The sequence below is a fragment of the Pongo abelii genome, chromosome 5, assembly GCF_028885655.2.
Source record: "Pongo abelii isolate AG06213 chromosome 5, NHGRI_mPonAbe1-v2.0_pri, whole genome shotgun sequence".
Lineage (NCBI taxonomy): Eukaryota > Metazoa > Chordata > Mammalia > Primates > Hominidae > Pongo > Pongo abelii.
Genome location: NC_071990.2, coordinates 111,631,591 through 111,654,965, shown reverse-complemented (window position 1 = coordinate 111,654,965; position 23,375 = coordinate 111,631,591). Strand labels below are relative to the sequence as shown.

General features: G+C 42.8%; 1 long non-coding RNA gene across 1 annotated transcript; it reads left to right on the top strand.

Annotated features, from left to right (window-relative positions):
* The first annotated feature begins 22 nt into the window (after nucleotides 1–22).
* On the top strand, nucleotides 23–22,978 carry LOC134761542 (uncharacterized). The gene is made up of 3 exons (XR_010140319.1): nucleotides 23–74; nucleotides 9,838–9,975; nucleotides 22,821–22,978. It is a non-coding gene; the product is annotated as an uncharacterized LOC134761542 (long non-coding RNA).
* The last annotated feature ends 397 nt before the right edge of the window (nucleotides 22,979–23,375 follow it).

Here is a 23,375-nt window from a genome sequence, read left to right as displayed (position 1 = left end):
TGTTACGCTTATTTTAACAGAAAGAAAAGAGGTCTTTTAGAATAATGTGAAACTCACACTCTGCATGGGGACAGGTAAGGAGGGAAGCGTGGGATGTGTGCAGAGAAAAGGCAGCATGTCTGTTTGACTGGAGCAAAGGAAATGTGGCATGGAGGTGGAGGGAGAGGGCCACCTCAGGGAGCATTGAGGGTTCAGCCATGGAGTTCAGGCTTTATTCTCAAAGTAGTGAGAGTTAATGAAGGTTTTTGACTAGATGTATCAGAATTGCCTGTCTGTTTGTTTGTTTGAGACAGAGTCTCTCTCAGTTGCCCAGGCTGGAGTGCGGTGGTACTATTGAGATCTCTGCTTCCTGGGCTAAAGCCATCCATCCTCCCACCCCAGCCTCCCGAGTAGCTGGGGTCACAGGTGCATGCCACCAAGTCTGGCTTATTTTTGTACTTTTTTTTTTTTTTTTGTAGAAAATGGGGTTTCTCCGTGTTGTCCAGGCTAGTCTCGAGCTCCTGGGCTCAAGTGATCCACCCACCTCAGCCTCCCAAAGTGCTGGGATTATAGGTGTGAGCCACTGTGCCTGGCCAGAACTGTTTTAGGAAGAACAATTTATTAACAATATAGGAAATAGAACAGAAACAGAGGGTGGATGTAGGCAAGCCTGTGAGATGTCTACTATAGAGTTCCAGGCTGACACTGGAAGGCAGGCGTTCACATCAAGGGTCAGAATGGAAAAGACGTCAGGAGGGAGAAGCTACTATAGAGATGGAAGTTATGAGTCAGAGTGGATAACGAAGGACAAGATGGTGCTGCACTGGGTGACTGCATGGGTGGTGGTGCTGTGTACAGATTGGGGCGAACGTGGAGGAAGCACAAGTGTTGAAAGAAGGGATCATGGGTCCACTTTTGAACATAACTGAGTTTGAGGTTTCAATAGGACATCTTTGTAGGGATGAGCAGAAGACAGTTGGAAATACGAGTGTGGATTCAGAGACAAGTCCAGCCTTCAGTGGAACTCAGACAAGTCCAGGAAGATGAGGAAGAAGGGGGCTAGAGAAATAGTAGAGGAAGGGGGCTAGAGAAATAGTAGAGAAAGGAAAGAACACAGATCTGGGAAGCTGAGGGAGGAGTTTTAAGAAAAGGGTGGGCCAGGCGCAGTGGCTGTAATCTCAACACTTTGGGAGGCCAAGGCACAGGGGGATCACTTGAGGCCAGGAGTTCAAGACCAGCCTGAGCAAGATGCTGAGACCACATTTCTACCAAAAAAAAAAAAAAAGTTAGCTGGGGCAGTGGTGCACCTGTAGTCCCAGCTACTCAGGAGACTGAGGCAAGAGGTTTGCTTGAGCCCAGGAGGTCGAGGCTGCAGTGAGCCATCATACCACTGCATTCCAGCTTGGGTGACATAATGAGACCTTGTCTCAGGAAAAAAAAAAGCGTGGTGTGGTTAGCAGTATCTGATTTAGTAAAGGGCTGAGAAGGTTGAGGATGGACACTGGCAGACTTTGGCTTTTACCCTCATCCCTGTCCAGTAAGAGTTCTCTCAATTACAAAACATTTAAAAGTGAGTGGGAATCATTAATGGAACCATACATTTCAAAATGATTAAAATGGAAAATCCTATGTTATATTTTGCTATAAACGAGTAAATGAGAGAAAAACATTAACATTTAAAAAAATCATATTGTTCTTTACATGTTTCTGTATGCTTAAAACATTATAATAAATTGCTTTGAAAAGTAAGTGGTAGGTCAAAAACAGAAGTATTGATACAAACCACACTTTGGAGAAATGTGATAGCTAAGTGAAGGAGGGAAAGCATGAGTGACTCAGCTTAACAGGTAACAGGAAAGAAAGAACTTGTTTTTTCGTTTGTTTCGATGAGGCAACTTGTTTATCTTTCTGGGGGCCATCGCTTACCCACCACCTGCCCCCCATCTTTGTTCCCGCCTTCATTGTGGAGTCTCACACTCAACTCAACCTGGAAACAACTCAACCTAGAAACAACACGGTGAAGGTGAGAATGAAGATGGGGGCCAGATGGTGGGTAAGTGATGGCCCCCAAAAAGATACGTCCACGTCGTAGCTCCTGGAACTGTGGATGTGACCTTATTTAAAAAGAGGATCTTTGCAGAGGTAATTCATAAGGATCTTGAGATGAGATCATCTGGATTATCCAGGTGGGTTCTGAATCCAATGACAAGTGTCCTTATAAAGGGCAGAAGAGGAGAAGACAGACAGAATAGGAGGAGCCCGTGTGCAGATAAAGGCAAAGTTGGCAGCGATGCAGCCACAAGCCAAGGAAAGCTGGGTATCACCAAAAGCTGGAAGGGACAGGAAGGATTCTCCCCTAGAGCCTTTGGAGGGAGCATGGCACAGCTGACGCCTTGATTTCAGACCTCTGCCCTCTCAGAACCGTGGGAGAGTGTATTTCTGTGGTCTGCAGCCACCATATTTGTTGTGGTGATTTGTTAAAGCAGCCCTAGGAATCTAACAGGGGCGGGGAGCTTGGCCACAGTCTGAGGTCCTGAGCAGTGGGGCTGTGTCTCAGGCTTCTCATTTTCCACGCCCCACCCGGGGCCAACACAATCAGTTTTTATGAGTTTATTCACTTGGAGCTTAAATTCACAGGACAGCATTTCTCTCAAAGAGATAACTTTGTCTTCATTTTTTTCCTGTCTTCATTTTTTTTCTGTCTCATTCCCAGTGGGTTTTAGAAAATCAACAGATATTTTATTTCTTTTTAAATTTTTTTCTCACACTTTTACCCCAGAGGATAGAAAGTCAACAAATATTTTAGTACAGATATCTTTCTCTTTCACTTTCATTTTTTAAGCTGGGACATTGGTGCCAGCAGGGCCCAGGGCTTGCAAGGGGAGCTCCTCCCTGGAGTCCCACTCCTGCCCTGGCACACAGACCAGGTGACGGGGGGCCTGTGACCGAGCAGGGCAGCACGTGGCAAAGGGCAGGGTGCCAGGGAGACCTCCCTCTGATAACTGCTGCGCATTTGAGCTGCTGATGGGGATTGTCCCAACCCTTCTAAGGGTCATGAGATGTCAGCTCTCAGCAACCAAGGAGACTGGACTGCGCAGGGGACCTCAGGGCCAGGCGCCTGAGGAATGGCGATCCCTGTCTTCCCCCGACTCTGCCTGGGTGGAGGTAGGTGCTGATCTGGCTGAGATCCTCCTCCAAGCCAGACCTGAGGTTCTATTTTTGAGGACCAAAGGAGGTGAGGGATCTTGGTCTAGGGAGAGCTGACATAGCTGCCCTCCCTCCTGTGCCTGGGAAACATTTTTCCTTGGGGACTTTCAAGGTGTAACGACCTCTAGGAGCCACTCCAGTCCTCTTGTGTGCTGTTGTCTGGCAGCCCTAGGGGTGACTGCTGGGCGGGGTGGCCCTGGGAGAGACTGCAGCAGAGTTCTGCGCTGCCAACATTGTCACTTCCCAGCCACCCAGACCCAGCCTCACTGGTCCTGGTGCCTGCCCTTCTCTTCCATCTTTCCCGGGCCAGCGAGGCACTGAGTCCTTTGCTTCTTTCTCACTTCATGCACCTCTGCCCTTCTTTCTTGAGCTGGCTTGTCCAAGAGTCCTTATCTGGAATCTCTGGTCTTTGTACCTCCTGGCCTGCCCTCAGCTGCTCCGTTGCCTGGGTCCCAGTGCTTGCCCACCATATTCAGGGGACATCCTGGACTCCTTGGCCACCACCCAGACCCTTCTGTATTCTGCTCCCCCTAACACCTCCCGGTCTCTGCATGAACCTCCCACTCTGACCACACTGCACTATTGTTTCCTGGACACATGGCGCCCACTCCTGCCTCCATGCTCCCACTTCCTCCACCTGGAATGCCCTCTCTGCTGACCTACCACACACTCCTTTAAGAATGTGCTTTCCATCTTCCTTCATAAAGCCACTTCCACTTGCTCCAGGCCACAGAGTTCTCTCTCCCATGACAGTTTCCTTCCTGTGCAATAGTATCGCCTCTGGAGCTTCCTCACCTGCCACCTGGTGCTGCTACATTTCCACGTATGTATGTACGCTTTCATTCATTCATTCTTTCTAACATTTGTTCTGAAAAAAAAACATCATGTGCCATTATGCACCAGGCTCTAGAATATAAAGATGAGTAAAACCTAGTCCCTGAGTTCTAGAGGTCTCCAGGTGTGGTGTGTATGCTGCGTGCCTCCCACTGGCTCTTCCAGATCCAGCCTCTGCTCTGCTCATGCCCTGGGCAAAATGGCCCAAAGTCAAAACAATCAAACTGGTTCCCCTATAACCAAACCAGACAGCTTGGGGCCTGGCAGTGCCGGGGAGAGCTGGCATGAGCAGGGCAGAGGCTGACTCGTATGGCGCCATCCACAGGCCCCATTGCCCTCTGGCTTCTGGTGGGCTGTGGCTGGGGAGCCCCCCAGGAGAGCAGAGGTTGAAGCTGCAGGGGCTGGATTCCCCTGTCCCTTGCTGTGGGGTCGCCTGTCGGCTGTGTCATGATTCCTGTTAGTTCCCACTCTGCTGTCTCTGGATCTAGTGACTGTTCCCTTCACCCTCAGGCCAGGGGTGGAGCCCTCCCCCCAGCCCCCAACCCCATACCCTGCTCACACCTTTGCAAATAGTGTCTTTACTAAACTCTCCCAAGTGTCTATATGTGACATTTCCTTTCCACCCAGCACCCTGAGTGAAAGCGTTTTGAAACCAGGGAGAAGCTGGAGGACAGAGGCACATAAGGTGCCGAGGACAGGAGAGACTGCACACTCTTTGTAGCTTCCACACAACCAGAGTCCAGTGCACAGAGTGTGTACTCATGTCTACAAAAGAAACTTCACTCTTCTTAATTCAACCCATATCCCACTCTACTGCCCACGTGGATCATTTTATCATTGCAGGATGACCAAAGTCATTAAAACTTTGTAAAAAGTCTGCTTTAGTGAAGAGCTTCTGGCGAAGGCCTTTGAATCTGTGCCCCTGAGGGCTCCAGGGCAGGACTCCAACTGGTGGTGTAAGACTTGATGTCTTGATGTGGGTGGCAGTTGCTAGAACAGGGACTGTTTCATTTCATTAGCAGTGAAGTGTGCTGTCATCCAGCAGTGATAGCCACGGGACAAGATGCAACCCAATCTGACTCTGAAACATCCTGTCCTAGCCACCGCTGAGCTCTTCCCCCTTAGGGGGTCGCCAGAAGAGTGTTGATTGGACAAGGAGAGAGAGCCCTCTTGAAGAGGAATGGTGCTGAAGTCAACCTGAAGCCTTCTGAAAATTCAGCGGCCCTAGAACTGCTCCAAATGCTATCTACTGCAAAGCAGCATTCTGTATCCAGAGGGGTCGTCCTGGACTCCACTCAAGAGGTTTAGCTTTTAAAGAGCCTAAAGGATTCCTGGCTTATCTGTTGGGTGAGTGTGAGAGTCAGATCCCAAAGGATTGTACGATATGATGGATGCTTTAGCACGCTGCTTCACAGGAATTTAACAGAAATATAAGATTGCTCAGCTGGAGCAGAAGCGTCTAAGAGACAAACCTTTTTAAAACCCCACTAATGTACAACCTCAAGCCACAACTGGATTCAATTACTGCGTGGAAAGAAAGGCATTTTCTTATAAAGCCACTCTGTTTCCGTGCCTGGCTGCGAGCTGGGTCAGCCATGACAAAGACAAGCCTGTGTGTTGTTTTTGGTTGTTTTTCCTTTCAAGCTCTTCCCCTGGCACTGCCAGGCCCCAGGCTGTTTGGATCGGTTGTGTGGAGGCCAGTTTACTTGTTTTGGCTTTCAGCCTTTCTGTTCAGCATTGATGATAGAAGAGTGGGCCTGTGTCCTGCATGGCCAGTGATGGGCTATCAGCATGGCTTGGTGGTGGCACCATGCCCAGGTGCCCCTTAGGAGGCACACAGTGTTTAGAAGGCACACAGTTTGTGAGGAAGGTGAACATTCTAAGGAAGGAGACTGGCAGAGCTTGTAGGGGACTTGAGAGGGGTCTGGGCACACATGGGTCTGGGTATTGACATTCTCAAATATTAATACAAATACCTAACATGTGGAGTGCTTACTCTCTCTAGGCCCTGTCCTAAGAGCTTTACATATATTACTTCATTTAAGCCTCCCAACAATCCTGTGAAGTAAATGTTATTATTATACCCACTTTACAGATGAGGAAATTGACGAACAGAAGGGTACATAGTTTGCCCAAGGTCACACAGTAAGTAGCTGAGGGCCCACGTGCCTGATCACTCCATTGTCAGAGAGTATGGGACAGATACTTTAAAACCATGACATGTGCATTTATGCGGCCACTAAATATTTTTACAGTGTTCTTTATTCATTATTTTCCTTAACACAGTATATTAATACTTGAAAGGCAAATTTGTGTTGTTATATAACATGTTTGAAATCACAAGAATGGAAATACCCATTTGGTTCAGTCTGCCTTGGGGAAGATAAGAATATATATATAGAAAGACCTAGCCAGTGCAATAAGGCAAGAGAAAGAAATAAAAGTCATCCAAATAGGAAAGCAAGTCAAACTATCTCTCTTCACTGACTATATGATTCTATACTTAGAAAACCCTAAAGACTCTGCCAAGAGGCTACTAGAACTGGTCAATGATTCTAGTATGATTTCAGGATACAAAATTAATGTACAAAAATCAGTAGTATTTCTATACACTAAAAATATCTAGACTGAGAGTCAAATAAAAAACACAGTCCTATTTACAATAGCCATGAACAAAATGGAATACCTAGGAATACACCTAACCAAGGAGGTGAAAGATCTCTACAAGGAGAACTACAAAACACTGCTGAAAGAACTCAGAGATGACACCAATAAATGGAAAAACATTCCACGCGAATGGGTTGGAAGAATCAGTATCATTAAAATGCCCCTACTGCCCAAAGCAATTTACAGATTCAAAGCTATTCCTATCAAACTACCATGTTATTCTTCACAGAGTTAGAAAAAAACTATTCTAAAATTCATATGGAACCAAATAGCCAAAGCAATCCTAAGTAAAAAGAATTAAGCCAGAGGCATCACTCTACCTGAGTTCAAACTACACTACAAGGCTACAGTAACCAAAAGAGCGTGATACCAGTACAAAAACAGACACATAGACCAATGGAACAGAATAGAAAGCTCAGAAACAAAGCTGTATGCCTACAACCATCTGATCAACAAGGCTGACCAAAAAAAAAAAAAAGGACTTTCTATTCAATAAATGATGCTGGGATAGCTGGCTAGCCATATGCAGAAGAATAAAACTAGACCCTTACCTTTCACCATATACAAAAGTTATCTCAAGATGGATTAAAGATTTAAATATAAGACCTCAAGTTATAAAAATCCTAGACGAAAACCTAAGAAATACCCTTCTCAACATTGACCTTGGCAAAGAATTTTTGGCTAAGCCCTTAAAAGCAATTGCAACAAAAAACAAAAATTGGCAAATGGGACTTAACGAAATGAAAGAGCTTCTGCACAGCAAAAGAAACCATCAACAGAGTAAACAGACAGCCTACAGAATGGGTTGCAAAATATTCTCAAACTATGCATCTGACAAAGGTCTAATATCCAGAATCTACAAAGAACTTAAATCAACAAGCAAAAACCAAATAACTCCATTAAAAATGGGCAAAGGACATGAACAGATACTTCTCAAAAGAAGACATACAAGCAGCCAACAAATATATGAAAAAAGTTCATCATCACTGATCATCAGAGAAATGCAAATCAAAACCACAGTGAAATACCATCTCACACCAGTCAGAGTGGCTTCTATGAAACAATAAAAAACAACAGATGCTGGTGAGGCTGTGGAGAAAAGAGAGTGCTTATACAGTGTTGATGAGAATGTAAACTAGTTCAGCCACTGTGGAAAGCAGTTTGGAGATTTCTCAAAGAACTTAAAACAGAGCTACCATTTGACCCAGCAATCCCATTATTTGGTATCTACCCAAAGGAAAAAGATCGTTATACCAAAAAGACACATGCACCTGTATGTTCATAACAGCACTCTTCACAGTAGCAAAGACATGGAAACAACGTAGGTGCCCATCAGCAGTGGACTGGATAAAGAAAGTGTGGTGCATACACACCATGGAATACTATACTGCCATAAAAAAGAATGAAACACGTCCTTTGCAGCAACGTGGATGGAGCTGGAGGCCATAATCCTAAATGAATTAATGCTGGAACAGAAAACCAAATACCTGTGTCCTCACTTATAAGTGGGAGGTAAACATTGAGCACACATAGTCATAAACATGTGGACAACAGACACTGTGGACTACTAGAGGGAGGAGGGAAGAAGCAGGATGTGGGTTGAAAAACTACCTATTAGGCACTATGCTCACAAACTAGGTGCAACGTGCCCATGTAACAAACTGGCACGTGTACCCCCTGTATCTAAAATAATGGTTGATATTTTTTAAAAAGAATATATATAATCTTATATATGTTATATTTAAAATATATATATTTTAGGGCCTGGCACATGATAGTAATGACTCATATGGAAAGCCAGCAAGCTTTCATAAGATATTGCACACAAGGAAAGTTAAGAACCAGCTTGCTGGGCTGTCTGATCACTAGCTCAGGCTTTCTGCATGAGCTCGGCTTTCTGATAGGAAAATCCAGGGCTCTGAGCCTGGAATGAACATATGTATGGCCCAAGCTCCATCAGCAGCTTAATTCACTGTGACAATTATCAATTAGTTGCCTCTGAGCTCCAAATTCGTCCTTCATTACTCACTCTGCGAGAACGATGAGGGTTAGGCTTTGTCAGTGGGAAGTCCTGGAGAGACATAGTCAGAGAAAATGGCTGCTCTTCCTAGTTCCAGGGGGCTTGCTTTCTCAGGCTCTTGCAGCCTGCACAGCTTTCTCTGCAGCCCCAGGTGGCCAGCAGCCTGAGATGCCTTCCTGCGGACAGCTTCCCTGGGCACCTCCCTGTGAATGACTTCTGCCAAAGCCCCCTCAGGAAGCTTAGCAGTAGGGTGCACAAAATGGGGTACCGCCCCTTGGATGGCTTCCCTGGCACCCGCTTGGGCAGCTTTGCAGTGGGTGCCTTCCTAAGCACTCCAGAGACAGGTTTATGGAGAGCCTCAGCAGTGAGGCCCCTCATGAACTTTTCCCCCATCCTGAAAGCCCTGGCCAGACCCTCTTCCATGAGGCCTGGATCTCAGCTCTTCCTTGAATGCTCTATCTCAGTCCTAGGGGAGATAGCTGCTGTCTGTATCTGCTATTCCTATATTCTTTAGAGCTCTCTTTACTGGTTACTAGCCAATCTTTCATCACTTCAATCCCCTGTTACTAATTTGTTATAGTTAATTTTCTTATAGAAATTACTGAATTGTCTCCTGTTCAGAGTTTAGTACATTCACCATATTTTTTCAGTCCACCATTTAAAATAAAAATGTAGCTCCCTTTACATGAAAACCTGCAAGAATCATGGAAGCAACAAAAACAATATGAAAACACTTTCACTATTAATTTACTAAGTTACAAGATTCTATATTCTCTTTCAGTTCTTGGCTATCTGTCTGATTTTTCCGTATTTGTAACCTGCGTGCATAACTGAGTCTGCTCTCTAAGTTTATGAGTTGACCTTAGTTTACATAAACAGTTTGATAGCCTTATAGTCCCCAGGTAGCCACTGGTCACATAGTCCTTGCATTTGTCATCAGGCATGGCAATATAATATTCCATTTCCTTCACGTGCTCAAATTTGCTAAGCTAGTTCCTGATTGTGGGATACATGGGTTGGTTCATGCTTTTCCATATGACAAAAAGCACAGATCAAAATATTTTTGTTCAAGTTGCATCAACCCCACCTAATTTTTTCTCTTGTTTCTTGATTTCTCGGTTCTCTAACAGCTGGGCTCACATATTTTCCCACCGATAGACAAGAGATTACCAGAAAAGGGGAGAGGAATCCAGAGAGAATGTCTGCATAAGGAGGGTGGAGATTTCTTACTGAACTAAAGGCTTCAAGAATCGGCAAATACGTGCTCAGTAAGTATCTCCTGCCAGGAAAAGAACCAGTCTCAGAGGTGGAGGCAGAGGGGAATCATTGGTTGGAGAGGAGGAATTTAGAGTTGGGAACAAGGTCGTTTCAGAGATCAAGACTGTCTTTTCTTGAGTCTCTCATAGTGTAACCTGTGACTAATGCATTAGTCATACTGAGCACGTGGAAACTACACAATATACACTAGAAAAACATTTTAGTTCTCAAGAATAGCCTCAAAATCAGACAATGCCTGAAGTAATTGAGAGTGGGAAGCACATTGTGCAAGTGATTACTGCTCTCTGACATTTTAAACCACCAATAACTCAATTGTTTCCTGAATTCCCAGAGAGTCAGAGAACATGAAAAAACCTTCTTTGTCACTCAGTGGAGTAAATGTTAACCTCATACTTAAATCTTTTTCTTTTTCACATAAAAGTGTTCCTGGTATGAAGCCCAGAAAGAAGCTTAAGCATAGCACCCCCTGTGTTGTTCATTTTCTTGTTCATACATAATGCTTACCTGGAAATTCTTTATTTCACACTCATTCTTAAAAGTAATTTTGCTGAGTGTCAAAACAACTGTTTTCAAAATTTTCTTCAATTTTTCTGACTTGGAATCACTAGAAATTAAAACCGTGCTTTTCTTAAAGCTCTATAAACTGAAGCTAGCAACTTAAACTTCAGGAGAAACAATAGCAACATATGTAATTTATATATATATATATATATATATATCTATATATATACACAACTTTTGTGCCTGCCTGCTGATGTATGGACTTCTCAGAAAGTTCACTTGAACACCCAATTCGAGCCACAATCCAGAAAAATCTGTCAGGTTGCCACTGCAACCTGAAGATGCTTGAGAGACTCTAGAAAAACTAGTCTATTGACTGCTCCAGGACATTCACCTTTGCTTTCCTTCTGTTTCTGTAGAAATGCCTCCTATTAAAGATCTGTTTGCCTGCATCATATATAGTGGCCCACCCCGTCTGCAATGCCACCTCCTAGAATGAGACACAGCTGTTTAACTGAACTGATCTATTCTCAGGACTAAGAGACTGACTAAAGAAGATAAGAGGATGATATATTTAAATTTGCTCTTTTCTGTTCCTTCCAATTTGTCTTTCCATTTCTTTGTCTATCTCTAACAAGCTCTAAAACAAGTTTCTCCAAAGCTATCTGCTTGGCTTTTAATATGTGAATTTTTTTAAGTTTCAAAGTGATGACTGAAATATTTCATCCCAAAATATGGCTCCCTGGTATAGTGAGTATGTTGAATTCCACACCCTTAGAGATCAACAAGCCCTGGAAGAGGCTTTCTCCATCCACATAAAGATAGGACTGACCCACCGAGGAGAACAATTGCTCTTGTTCTCCTCCGTTATCTCATTATCCATTACAGGAAAGAAGACCAAGAATGTAACCACACCTGAACAGAACCTTTTTGAGATAATGACTGTCTCCAAGGATCATGTAAATTCCAAGAACTACTTACAAGTTAATTTCTGCTCCCTGATCCAACCATTTTCACTGGTGATCATTTATTGCTCCTCAATACAATTATTCTCCTCCCCATTCCCATAACCCATTCTACCCAGATTCAAGCCCCCATTCTTTCTGTAACCTCAAGATGGCATGTAAGCTGCTGTACCACATTGAGAAGTTGTGTCTTCATTCTGAAGGTTCCCATGTGTACACATCAAATAAGTTTGTATACCTTTTCCTCTATTTATTATTATTATTATTATTATTTTTGAGATGGAGACTCCCTCTGTCACCTAGGCTGGAGTGCAATGGCGTGATCTCAGCTCACTGCAACCTCCACCTCCCAGGTTCAAGCGATTCTCCTGCCTCAGCCTCCTGAGTAGCTAGGATTACAGGTGCCCACCACACCTGGCGAATTTGTATATTTTTAGTAGAGATGGGGTTTCACCATGTTGGCCAGGCTGGTATCGAACTCCTTACCTCAAATGATCCACCTGCCTCAGACTCCCAAAGTGCTGGGATTACAGGCATGCACCACCGTGCCTGGCCATCTGTTCCCCTATTTTTTTTTTTAAAGTAGTTTTGCTGCACATGCAATTTTCATTTATTTTCTCTTATCATTTTGAAGATATTGTTCCACAATTGTCTAGTTTCTGTTGCTGTATAAAGGTATGTTGCTAATATTTTTTGTAGATGATCTATCATTTTTCTGCTTTAAGATCTTTTTGAGTTTAGCATTCTGCAATTTTATTACTATCTTCTGCAGACTGGGTGTAGATTTTAAAAACTTTATCCTGCATGGTATATGGTGTGCATCTGTAACTGCCCAGTAAGTTCTTCTTGCCTGCTGCCCAGATAGAGCCAATTTATCAAGACAGAAGAATTGCAATGGAGAAAGAGTTTAATTCATGCAGAGTTGGCTGAATGGAAGACTTTAATACACATAGAGCAGGCTAAATGGAAGACTGAAGTTTTATTATTACTCACATTATCCTCCCTGAAACACAGTCTTGCAGGCAGGGGGCTAGGGAATGGGGAGTGCTGATTGGTTGGGTTAAGGATGAAATCACAGGGAGTCCAGGCTGTCCTCTTGCTCTGAGTCAGCTCCTGGATGGTGGCCACAAGACCAGAGGAGCCAGTTTACTGGTCTGGGTGGCGCCACTGGATCCATCAGAGTGCAGAGTCTGAAAAATATCCCAAACACCAATCTTAGGTATTATTCACAAAAGCAATTAGGAAGGTTAGGAATCTGGTGCCCTCTGGCTGTATAACTCCTAAGCCATAATTTCTAATCTTGTGGTTAATTTGTTAGTTTTACAGAGGCAGTTTGGTCCCCACACAAGGAGGGAGTTTGTTTCAGGGAGGGGCTGTTATCATCTCTGTTTCAAACTATAAACTAAATTCCTTCCAAAGTTAGTTCAGCCTATGCCCAGGAAGGAAGAGGGTCAGGTTGGAGGTTAAACGCAGGATGGAGTCAGTTAGGTCAGATCTCTTTCACTGTCATAATTTTCTCACTGTTGTAATTTTTGCAAGGGTGGTTTAACTTTCTATATCTGGGAACTCATCTCTTATCAGTTCTGGAAATTCTCATTTATTATCTTTTTTAATATTGGTTTTTCATCTATTTTCTCTAGTCTTTTCTGCCACTCCTATTATATTAAATCTTATTCTATCATCTATGTCTTAACCCCTCTTTTATGTTCTATCTTCCTGTCTGTTTGTGTTATATTCCAGGTAATTTCTTCAGATATATTAGTTAAATAATTCTCTTTTCAATTGTTTCTTATATACTGTTTAATTTGGTCATTGAGTTTTTAATGTCAACAATTATATTTTTCATTTATAAATGTTTTACTTGGCTCTTTTTCAAATCTGCCTGGTCATATTTCATAGTATCTGGGTTACTTCCACACATTTATGATCTCATCTTGGATTTCTTTAAATATTTCCTATACAACACTTAGTATGCAAGATTTTGCATTTAAAATGCACTATTTTGCATTTAATAATTCTAATACCAAAGTCTTGGGAGTGTAAATTTATTGTTTATTATTTTTGCTTTCTCTTTCATATGCTGGCTTATTCTCTTGCTGTTTGGTGGTGGTCTTTGATCCTGAACACATTGTGCTTGATCATTGGGAGTCTTGGGGGCCTAAGTTGAAGTTATGTACTCCAGAAGAGGTTGTCACTTGCTTCTTCCATGGCCCAGGGGACTGGTTGAGCCTCCTTCAGGGGTCATGGTTTACAGTGGGAGACCTGAAGTTGACTTTTGCATCTTGCAATGGGCTTGGGGCTTAGTGTCAGATTTTGTCCCACACTTACCTTTTAGCTCTTTCCTGGATTTCAGCTCACTGCCATTGTTTCTTTGTTTGGAGAGTTTGTTTGCCATTGCTGCAAGCCCAGCAGTGCATTAAAAAACATGTTGTATCCAGAATGCAGTAGAATTATAGCAGGAGGCCTTCAAAGGATCAGTTTTGTCAGAATAGTGAGAATGGATGGTGTGTGTTTGTAATGTTCAAGGCATATAAACACAACAGCAAGAATTAGACAGGCACAAGTAGGTGTAGCCCACACTTCAAAATTTTAGAAACAATAAGACATAGACATAGGAAAGAACTAGAGCACATTTCAAAGCTCTATCTCTCTTTCTCTGTCTACATCTGTCTATCTATGTCTATATCTACAGCTGTATCATCTAAATGCCCTCACATGTAATACAAAGGTAGAGATGGGTGAAGAACTGATACCCAGAGTAAGTGTAGGATTTCCTTTAAGGGCCTGAAGCTGGTACTCAGGGTGGAGGAAACAGCATGAACAGAGGCGCTAGGAGGGAATAAGTATGGGATCATCTCTGTGTCCCTGTTTATAACAAGGGCCTTGCCTCACTGTTATCCTTCTGGCTTCATAATTGCAGAATTTAGCTAGTAATTTTGTATACAAATATCCCTTTTGAGAGTCCCCTATAATTTCCTTATTTATAATATGGATGCCCATTAGAGTCCTCATAGTCTTATCAGGTGGCTTTTACATGTGGACAATGTATGGACTGTATTATTTACTCCTTTGATGATCATGGTAGCTAGGGGTGCTGAAATCAATCAAGCAACAGCGTCTCAGAGAGATGCACCTTGTTTCCTACTTTTGCTTGCAAAGTTGCTGTTTTTCACTTTCATTGTCTACTTATTGAGGTGGGGTTTGAGAGTTCTGGTTTCTGTTTTTTAACACTAAAATCACCGCTGATTGTCCATCAAGTCAGCAAAGTCTTTCCTTGGTACAGCAAAGTCTGTCTGGCTCAACCTCCATCTGGGCCTGTGACATTCTACTGAACTTTGTAGTTTTCTCTATTCTTCAAAACAAAACTATCTGAAACAGGGTCTACTTCTGGGTTGTAAATTAGTTGTAGAAAATCTGGGCTCTGAACAAAAACCACATTTGAAAGCACATGTCTTCTCTTTTATTGGCTTTTGCTCTAAAAAGCAAAGGCTGAAAAACAGCTGTTAGCTGTTTATACAGTATTTTTTATTTAAGTGTTAGACAATAGCTGTTTTCTTCTCCACTTACAATGGCACATTTTTTCTCAGGTCATTTAAGTCCTCTCTCCGTGTGGCCCTGGGTATTTGTATGCACCTCCTCCCTTTCCCTAGGTTTCTCAGGAGACTAAGGATTGTTGTTTTTTTCTTCCTTTCTTCAGTTTCTGGTTTTTGGTTTTGAATTCAGACTTTGGTCTCTCAGAATAGATGGCCGAATTTGGTCCCAGACCAGAATCCTTCTGGGCCAACTCGACACAGGTATTCACAGAAGACACTCTAGAGGAAGCTTCTATAGGTGCAAAGTGTTGATGGTTTGTGGCTAGATGACATGGGCAGAATTAGATATGGACGTAGTTATTGCTCTCTATTCTCGAGCCCTGAACATCGTTGGTTTGCTTTCCTCTATTAGGAATTCAGAAGATAATGCTTTCCAATCCCCTCATCCTTGAACGTGCTCTGAGGACACTGCCATTTCTCATTATCCTCATGGTCCCAAGCAAGCAAGATCAGCAGGGCTCAGGGACATATTGCACATGAGTGAAAACACTCCCTAGCCTGCAAAAGGAACCAACCAAAATGTTTTTCAGCACTCTTGTGCTGTGTGTTACCATAGCAATTCCTACTATATAAGACAATGGTAACACCATCAATTTACATGTTATACCAGGTTTTCCTGGGATTGTATTTGCCTATAATCTGCCTCCTTTTAATCAATTCCTGTTCTTTCAGATCATCAACTTGTATTGATTTACATATGGGGGAATAGCCTAACCTGTGATTTCTGGAAAAGACAGCTTCTTATACCTCACTAAGAAGACACAGGGGCTGGATATATCTCCCTGAGATCTTAGACATTCAAATCCTGCCTAACAAACATGAGCCCCTTCATTTACCCATCCATCACACCATGGGCTGGGCCACCTCTAAACCAGTTTCTAGGACTTGGGAATTTTTTTTTTTTTTAGACAAGGACTCACTCTGCCATCCAGGCTGAAGTGCAGTGGCACAATCACAGTTCACAGCTCACTGCAGCCTCTAGCTCCCCAGGCTCAGGTGACCCTCCCACGTCAGCTTCCCAAGTAGCTCAGGTGACAGGAATGCACCACCACAACCAGGTAATTTTTGTGTTTTTAGTAGAGATGGGGTTTCGCCATGTTGCCCAAGCTTGTCTCAAACTCCTGGGTTCACGTGATCCTCCCACCTCAGCCTCCAAATGTGCTGGGATTACAGGCCTGAGCCACCACACCTGACAAACTTGGGAATTCTTACAAGGTGACGCCAGGGAAGCACTGCAAGCTTGTTAGAAACTGCCTTTGCAAAACTTATAATGGTGAGAAAATTATGACAGTGAAAGAGATCTGACCTGACCAACTTCATCTTGCCTTTAACCTCCAAACTGCCCTGGTCATTCCTGGCCATGGGTCAAGCTAACTTTGGGAGAATTTTAGTTTATAGTTTAAATGATAATAAGTCTTCCCAAAATGAAACTGCCTTTATAAAACTAATAAAAGTTCACAAGTTTAGGATTATGAGAGGGACTTGAATTCTGCTAAGATGTAGGCATAAAGGATTATCAGCCATTGTTCCAGAGGTCACAAGATTTGTAACTTCCCCAGTTACTCCTATAAATAACCTCATTATTGTAGCCCTTTTGAGATGTTTTTCCAGACTTTTGCATTTCTGATGACCAGATGACTCCACCTGGACCCGAGACTCATGACTCACCCAGTCCTGTGGCCCCACCCAGAAGTGGACTCAGAGCAAGAGGACCATTTTCCACACCCCAATGAGTGCATCCCCAACCAATCAGCAGCACCTGTTCCCTAGCCCCCTGACTGCCAAACTCTCCTTGAGAAACCATAGCCTCCAAATTTTCTGGGAGGCTGATGTGAGTAATAATAAAACTTTGGTCTCCTATGTAGCTGGCTCTATGTGTATTAAACTCTTCCTCTATTGCAATTCCCCCGCCTTGGTAAGTCGGCTTTATCTGGGCAGTGGGCAAGAAGAATTCACTGGGTGGTTACATGTTGAAATAAATATATACCTGGATAACAGACAAGCTTTGTACCCTTCACAAAGACTCTAGGCATTTGCAAATCTTTAGTGATAATGCCACCTCCAATCTTCTAACAACCCTCCCCAAAGTACTCCTCCGTCTTATTCTGCATCACACATAACTAAACACATTTTGCTCTTATTTAATAAAGGAACAACACATTGTGATTGTTGCTTTTAGAATAGTTGGTCCAAATTAGATAATTAGAAAAATAGTTCCCATAGACGTAACTCAAAACAGTAGGTTTGTATGACACCATTTCAAAAACAAGTTTTGTGGTTAAAATAATACCTCCCTTTGGGAGATAAGAGTTTTGGCATATTAAAGGCTCCAAGAAGTCCTGTGACAAAGACATTTTGTGGAACTCTGTTTTCACAGGACATCTATTAACCTCTCTCAGTACAGTCATGGGGAAAACACGTCCTGAAATCTGTCTTGAAGTTCAAATTGTCAGCATCCTCAGGCATATTCACTCACTGGGAATCCTGGTTTCAGCTGCCCCGTCCTGCTGCTGCCCTCTCTTCACTGATCCTCACCGACTCCCTTTGTTTATGGGACAGGGCTCAATAATGGGGAAGATCAGGGTCCCACACACTTCCTCAGAGCTTAAACTAAGAGGGGAGGGGAGCTGACGGTGGAGGGAAAAGCTGCCTCTTCTCCATGGTTGTCCTCACCCACCCTCTTGCCTACAGGGGGCTGCTTCTCTTGTGTGGCACATTTGCTTTCACTATTAATAACTGTATAGTTCTTTTGCCATCCTATTCTCGTTGTGGACCAGTTGGAGGGGGGCACAGACATAATGAGTGAAGAAGGATGCTGACCCACAGCTATTCTTCCAGAAAAAGGCAGGCACCCCCAAAGTACAAGGGGAAGGGCACTTCCCCTTAGCCAGGTGGAGGCTGGCATGGAACATAAAGTGTAAGTTGAAATGGATATGGCAACCACAAGGAAACATGTGACTTTGCAGAGACAGATGGACAGTGACTCGGACAGCTGTACCACACCAGAAGCACACCAGCTTCCTGAGCACAGAAACATCCATCTCCAGCCCAGAGACAGAAACGTTTGTAAAACAGTGTAACAAGGTTCTGCCCAGTTTCCCACTAGGTGTCCGGGGAAATGGGTGGCTGGAGGATAAAGAGGAGGAGGAGGAGGAAACAGGCGCGTTCTGGCCAGTAATTCTCTCAAACAGGGGATGAGTGTTGTTGCCAGCAGGACTTCTCAAAGGAAGGTATCTTAGTTCAGGCTGTCATAACAAAATACCATAGACTAGGGGGCTTATAAACAACAGAAATTTATTTCTCACAGTTCTGGAGGCTGGTACCCCCAAGATCAAGGTGCCAGCTGGTTCGGTGTGTGGTTAGGGCCCTGATCCTCATAGATGGCCAAATTCTCACTGTAACCTCACAAGGTGGAAGGGGTGAGGGGTCTCTTAGGGCCTGTTTTATGAAGACACTAATCCCATTCATGAGGGCTTTTTATGACCTAACAACCTCCCAAAGGCTCTGCCTCCTAATACCATCAATTTGAGGGTTAGGATTTCAATATATGAATTTGAGGGGGACACAAATATTCAGGTCATAGCAGAGAGTGACTTCCATTTGTCAATGAAACCAGACTCTGTACGTATCACTCTTGCCATCCATGCCATGGTTTGCATGTGATGTTGGGCAACAGGTTTATTTGGCCACATTCATGCCCACATCCACTAAACATGCACACTCTTCCCAAGGAGAGGGAAAAAAAAGCTAGAAACTGGTTATGTAACAATCATTAGTTTTATAGCTGAGTAAGTTATGAATAATAGTGCTTTCAGCGATTTCATTACCAATCTGCCCCCAGGAGCAAGATGAAGCTGATAAAATATTTATGGGCTAGTAAATTTTTTCTACTAATTTGCAAGGCTATAATAAAATCCATGAACTTGATGGCCTGCAGGAAACATAACAAGAACTAGGAATGTAGAGTAATTTGGAGCTAGAAAGCCTCTTAAGGCCCTACAGGAAATGACTCCCAGAAAGCAGATGAATCACAGTATTTTAAACAGAAAATAATGATGTTACGTTTGTACTTAACCAGTTATAGCCTGAGAACAATTTTCCACAAGGAAATTGTGGAAATTTCCTGCTCTCCATTATTCTTGCCTTAAGAAATAAAATTAATTCAAGTGTATAAAAAAAATTCAAATAAAAACAATTACTGGAACACAGTGTATCCTGTAATGAATATGAACTTTTAGGATTGTAATTGTTAAGAAACTACAGTATACACAGTCACATTGTGCCCTCTTGTGGCAGAAATATTGTTGTGCTCCGAGGACACGCCCGGGTGTATTTTATTCAGTAATTAATCAGGTTTGTTTGGAGGAAGTCAGTTCAAGTGAAAAGATGGTTTGCAGAAGGTAGTTGGCAAAGAGTTGTTTCTGGGGCACTCTAGAGGGTGCACACCTGGAAGGGGCCGTTCTTAGCCAGGGGAGCAGCTGTCAAAAGGATTCCTGATGTTTTAACACATGCTAAGAAATACCCATCACAGAATGCTGCTTCAATTGTCTGTCTAATGTTACACTTGCTCATTTAAAATATTTTATTACTAGTTATCCTCATCTATAAATAACAGTAATTGCTATTATTTAGTGAAACAGTCAGTTGATACACAGTATCTCATTTAATCTCAAAACTATGAGGTAATATAAGGAAACTGAAGATCACAGATATTAACTAATGCTGTAGTTTACCTAACTAGTAAATGGAAGAGCTGGGATTTGATTTAACTTCCCATGTTTCCATAAGCCTATGCACTTTCCATTCTGCCAAGCTGACTATCTAGACAAATATTTCTTGAGTACTGAATACATGTGAGACTCTGTTGCTGGGTCCCCTGGAATTGACAAGGTGTAAGTAATATACTCCTATCCTTCAGGAACTTATGGCCTAAATAGGGAAATAAAAATATACACGGAAAAGAAACTGCCATACGAGGCAGCATACAAGGAATATCCATGTAGAACTTTTTTTTTTTTTTTTTTTTTTTTTTTTTTTTGAGACGGAGTCTCGCTCTGTCACCCAGGCTGGAGTGCAGTGGGGTGATCTTGGCTCACTGCAAGCTCCACCTCCCGGATTCAGGCCATTCTCCTGCCTCAGCCTCCTGAGTAGCTGGGACTACAGGCGCCCACCACCACGCCCGGCTAATTTTTTGTATTTTTTAGTAGAGACGGGGTTTCACCGTGTCAGCCAACATGGTCTCGATCTCCTGACCTTGTGATCCACCTGCCTCGGCCTCCCAAAGTGCTGGGATTACAGGCATGAGCCACCGTGCCTGGCCATGTAGAACTATTTTTTAAACAAATACACAAAAGATCTGTATAGTCATGTACATTTCTCCCCTTCAGAGCAGTAGAGCTATATACTTTCTGCAGTTACTCTCCTACTGCTTTTGGATTTGAGTGTGAGCAGGACTTGTGGCTTGCTTCTAAGCCATAGAATATGGCAAAGCTGTTGGGATGTATGTGATTATGTGTGAATACATGATTATGTTACATAGGATATTAGCACCCATCTTGCTGGGGTCTCTTTCTCTCTGGCTTTGAGGAAGCAAGTGATTACCTTGGGGAACACATGGCAAAGAACTGTGTGGGTGGTGTCTAGGAGCTGAGGGCAGTGTATTGAAGTCCTTAGTCCCAAAACCATGAGAAACTGAATTCTGCCAATAAGTGCCTCTAGTTGAGCAGTAACATTGTTACTCAACAATAGATAACTAGTACATTTATCTTTTAAAGTTTTATAATTTTAAATCCTTCATTTAGGTCTTTGATCTATTTCAAGTTGATTTTTGCTTTTTTTTTTTTTTTTTTTGAGAGAGAGTCTTGCTCTGTCACTCAGGCTGGAGTGTAGTGGCAGGATCTCAGCTCACTGCAACTTGCAACACTGGGGTTGAAGTGATTGTTGTGCCTCGGCCTCCTGAGTAGCTGGGATTACAGGCATGCACCACCCATGTCCAGCTAATTTTTGTATTTTTAGTAGATGTGGTTTCACCATGTTGGCCAGGCTGGTCTCGAACTCCTGGACTCAAGCAATCCACCCACCTTGGGCTTCCAAAATTCTGGGCTTACAGGCATGAGCCACTGTGTCTGGCCTCATGTTTCTAGGCTCTCTGCTCAGCTGATCTATGTATCTGCCTTTATGCCAATGCACACTGTTTTACTTATTGTAGCTTTTTAATAATTCCTGAAATCAGATAGAATAAGTCTTCCAACTTCATCTGTTCTTTTCTCACCAAAGATATTTGGCTATTCTAGATGCTTTACATTTTCATAAAATATTAGAATGCAAGTTCATCGCCGCACCAGAGCATCCCCCTTTTCTGCCCTGTTGTCCCAGGCCAAGAGCCATAGCCTCTTTGCTTTAGTTTCTTCAACCCTGGATAACCTGTCCCGTGGCTCACAATTTCAGGGGACATGTGTCAAGCTCTCTGAGAGGTTTCCTTGAAGCTCCTCTTCGGACTTATGGTGAGAAAGTGTCATCACCCGTCACAGGGTAGCAGCAGCTCTCACCAGGAACTCTTCCCGTAAGCCTGCTCCCAGTGGAGTTCCAAGGGGAGAGCCACGAGACTGTTTTGTGCCTTCTATGTGGCCTGTATTCTTGGCCACTTGCATTGAATGTCTTCATCTTGGTCTGTCTCAAAATTTGCTTTGTGTCCAGTATTTATCATGTCTTGATGTTTCACTCAACACTTCCAATTCAATGTTTTGTTACTCATCTAAATTTAAATGTTACACGTTTAGATAATTTCATCTAGAATTTTTAGTTGTTTTATAGAGGAAGGGATGTTCAGGGAGTTGAGCTTGCAATAGTCCCGGAAACAGAAGTTTGCTTGCTTACCCATTATTGCTGCTATTTTCTTCCTGCTACCATGATAGTTATAAATCAATCATATGGAATGTACAAATCGTTTCTCTGTAGTGCAGTCTCGTCACAGAACACAGAACTATCCTATTTGGGGAGGCAGAAGAAATAGAGTAATACTTTGCCTTTTGAATATATTGGGAAGAAGAAAAGTGCTCAGATCTCAGTAAAATCTGAACATTTCTAGGTCCTTTTCAATACTTAGATGTAGCTCTTGTGAGTACTAAGTAGGAAACCTCCCAGCTGGGGAATGTTACATAGTAGCATTTAAATGGGAGATGAACAATCTCAACCACATGCTGGTTCTGAGGCACTTTCCTGCAGAATGACTATATAAATCCAGGCGAGTGCTTGTAAAACACACAATTACACCCCCACAGAGTGGACTGAAAGCACATAGTCAGGCAATGAGCACAGTTTCTCAAGGTTAATAATATGGCTATAAAAGAAATACAGGATCTCCTTCAATTTTTTTTAAAGGAAAAGGCCAATATTCATGCTTGAATGTCTTTATAGTTTGAGACACATTTTTTATTAAAATAATACATAATTGATGATGTGTATATACATATGTACCTTTGTTTGGGGTCAATTTTTTTAATAACCTTGCAGTTTAAACCCAAGGGAAAATTTTTTAAACTGGTAATTTACTTGAGTTTTAAAAACCTGATGATGAGGGTCATAATTAAAATAGTAGCAATAGCAATGTAGTATATGAATGTATACTTTCAATGTAGCATTTGAATCAACGGAGAAAAAATGGGTTAGTGTCACTCCACAGTCTTGGGACAATTGGCAGTTATTTGGAAGAATGTATCTATGTATCCTTACCTTTTTCTTTTCTTTCTTCATTGTTGGTTTTTTTTTTTTTTTCAGTGGGATCTCACTCTGTTACCCAGGCTGGAGTGAAGTGGCACAATCATAGTTCACTGCAGCTTTGACCTCCTGGGCTCAAGTGATCCTCCTGCCTCAGTCTCCCAAAGTGCCGGAATTACAGGTGCGAGCCACTGCTCCTTGCGATCTTACTATTTCTACCAATAAAAATTCCAGATTGTATTAGTCTGTTCTCACACTGCTATAAAGAACTACTTGAGGTTGGGTAACTTATAAAGAAAATAGGTTTAATTGACTCATAGTTCCGCAGGCTTAACAGGAAGCATGACTAGAAGGCCTCAGGAAACTTACAATCATGGCAGAAGTCAAGGGAAGTGTGCACATATTTACAATGGCAGAGCAGGAGACAGAGAGCAAAGGGGGAGATGCCACACACTTTTGAACAACCGGATCTCATGAGAACTCACTAGCATGAGAACAGTAAGCGGGGAGTGTGCCCCATGATTTAATCATCTCCCATCAGGCCCCTTCTCTGACATGTGGGGATTACAATTCAAGATGAGTTTTGGGCAGGGACACAGAACCAAACCATATCAC